Source organism: Aplysia californica, unplaced genomic scaffold (genome assembly GCF_000002075.1).
Source record: "Aplysia californica isolate F4 #8 unplaced genomic scaffold, AplCal3.0 scaffold00051, whole genome shotgun sequence".
NCBI classification, from domain to species: Eukaryota; Metazoa; Mollusca; class Gastropoda; order Aplysiida; family Aplysiidae; genus Aplysia; species Aplysia californica.
This window is the reverse complement of record NW_004797321.1, coordinates 1594231-1597504: the sequence shown is the minus strand read 5'-3', so window position 1 is coordinate 1597504 and position 3274 is coordinate 1594231.

The window sequence follows — 3274 nt, the reverse complement described above, 5'->3', positions numbered from 1 at the left end:
TTCCTTCCTTCCTTCCTTCCTTCCTTCCTTCCTTCCTTCTCTCTTTCCTTCTTTCTTTCCTTTTTTCATCCTTCCTTCATTCCTTCCTCCTTTCTTGCTTTTATTCTTTCCTTGCTTCCTTCTTTCTTTCTCTCCTTTTTGTCTTTCTTTACAGATACTCTTTTCCTTTTTTTTCTCTCAAGCTCTCAAGGCTAAACGAGCCGTTGCACTCTTGGGATGCTTCCTTTCTGTGTTTTTTTTTCTTCTCCTTTTTCCCCCTTTTTATTTTTCCCAAAGAAAATCCCATTAGACATTGCAAGAGCACTGGTGCCGGATCAAAACACACATGACAGCTCCGAGGCTTTCTGAACCCACAGGACGCGCTCTGCCACTTTGAACTTTTGTTTGTTTGGTTTTTGCATTTGTATTTGTTTTTTGTTTGTTCGTTGTTTTTTTTTAAAGTTCAAGCTTTGTCATTAAGTAAGCAGACATCCCCTTAAAAAGGACAGAGTATTCTTGAGATAAAATGTACGCGCCCCTTCTCCTCCACCCCTCCCCCCCCCCTTTACACCCGTCTCCCATCTCACTACTTTGCCCAAAAAAAGTCTCCGAATTGTATACGTTCACAAGAAATTATTACAGGAAAGATTTTGTCCGTGTGTTGTTAGCGTTTTAGCGCTTTATCGGCTGCTAGTACTGCATGTTTTACAGATAGCCTAGACAGTTTTTTTTTTAGTGTTCTAGGGTCTGCTGGGGTAATAATACTTGCAGCTGTAAAGCTCCTTGAGCTCGCTGTTGAGAGTGGATGTACCCTATAAATGTAATAACGACAAAACTAATAATAAATCAATGATAATTATGATAAGGATAAAAATAAGGATAATAAAAAGGATAATAATAATGATAAGGAGGCAAGGGTCCTATTAATTAGTGTTGTAAGCGACATAAAACCGTTCCTTTTCCCCACCTCCGGGCCCCTCCCCAATCCCCAAGCACCTTCATGACCTATAAGTTTTGCAAGAGACGTAAAACCTTTTACCCCCGCCTCCCCCTCTCCTTTAGAACTTACATGACCTATTAGTGTTGCAAACCTCGTAAAACCTTTCCTCCCCCTCCCCCCAACCCCCCCCCCCCAACTTAAACATGACACATTAGTGTTGCATACACCGTAAAACCTTTACTCCCGCCCCTCCCTCTCCTGCAAGTACCTTCAAGACCTACTAGTGCTGCAAGTGACGTAAAACCTTTGCTCCCCCTCCCCCTCCCCCTCCCCCTCACCCCTCTCCCGCACCTTTCAGCATCAGTGGCGACAGAACGGTGGGCGCTGTGGCGTGTGTGGTGACACCTACGACAGGCCCAGGGAGCATGAGGCTGGCGGGAAATACGTCAAAGGGGTCATCGCGCGGTCCTACAGGCAGGGTCAAGTGGTCAGCGTGTCCGTGGAGCTGACCAAGAGCCATCTGGGCTGGTTCGAGTTCCGCCTGTGTCCGAACAACAACCCGTCCAGGCCGGTGACTCAGAGCTGTCTGGATTCGAACCCCCTGCGCTTGACAGATGGTTCCACGCGCTACCAAGTAAATATTTCAACACTCTCACGGGCGGGCAATACACACACGCACACACACGCGCGAGCATACACACACGCGCGCGAGCATACACACACACGCGCACACACACGAGCATACGCACACCCACACGCATATACACACGCATACATACACACACTCACGCACACATACGCACACGCATGCACACGCACATACACACACACACACACACACACACACACACACACACACACATGCACGCTCAGGCAGGCACACGGCACCACACAGTTACATTTGTACATGTTAATCATCGTACTTGAAGTGTATCTGCAGGAGGGGAGGTGGAAAATCGGTAGGGGAATGGATAGCTATGTCAGTGAAAAGTAGGAGGCCCAAACCATGATTGGCCTAACCGTCGAAGAAACACTCGCCAACAAGTAGATAAAAAAACAACATGATCTCAGAGAAATAACAAAGGTTGATACGTTTCAAGTTTAAGCGATTGTTCAAGACTCCTTTACTTAATTCTAAGTTATAGTGTGTTAGTAAGTGCTGATATGTTTTGGGTTTGCTTGTGTTTTTAGCTTTTTTGTGGCATGTGTGTGCGCTTTAACTTAAAAGCTTGAGTCTTTACGTATGTGTTCAACTCACTCTTTAACAGATTTGTAAAATGACAGTATGAATAAAAGTAGGAAAACGGCTCACAGTCACAGTGAGGTGGAAACAAAAGTGAAGAGAGCGATCGAGTGAGAGAGAGAGATGGAGAGAGAGAGAGAGAGAGAGAGAGAGGGGCAGGAGAGGGTAAGAGAGAGAACTAGAGAGTGAAAAAGAGAGAGACAAATAACTAGAGAGTGAAAAAGAGAGAGAATGAGATAGAGAGAGAGATAAAAATAGAGATAGAGAGAGAGAGAGAGCTTCAAAATTATTTTTGTAAACCGACACCTATGCGCTATATGTACGAGGGGCATATCAAAAGTTTTTTACCAGACCAAAAAGGAATAAAGGTAGAAAGCTAAAATGTGGTAATAACCTTAATCTTTCTCTATGTATTCACCTCCCACAGTTATACATTTTTGTCATTGAAGTATGACATTGAAAAGGTGTCAGAGGTAAAATTTTCGAGATAATTGTTGCCAAAGTTTGTGAATTCCAAAGCTTGAGAGTCTTTGTAAACTGCAAATGTACTTTTTTGTACTTTTGATCATCGATATTCGGTAAAATTCACACAGAAATGTGCTCTTAAATGGGCATAGAAGGTCTTGAGCCACCCCCCCCCCCCTAAAGATTTATTAAAATAGCTATAATGGCGAACAAATGTCGATATCTTCAATTTCAGTATTTATTTGACAAGCGCCTGATTTCGACCGCGAAATAAGGCGAAAAAAACCCTCAAAATATTCAGTGAATCGTCAACTTGATAAAAAAGTAAAAAATAAAAATAAATTAGAATCATCATGTACTCTCCTCTCTACAACTTTTGAATTTTTCACATCTATAAAAGAAGGAGGTTTGATTCCGTCATTTTCTTCTTTTGTGTGTGTGCTGCAGCTCTGTTAGCCACAAAAGCCCTATATTTCCCCCCTATATCTATGCCACTTGTCCCCCCTTTCATCTCAATCTTTTTAAAGGGATGTTCATTGTAAATCCTTCACCACGATCTATAATATATCGCCCAAGGAATCTTTCTCCTCGGTGTTTGCGCAAGCGCCGGGGTCCACTTCCTGCCCCCCTCTACTTCCGCCCGTCCT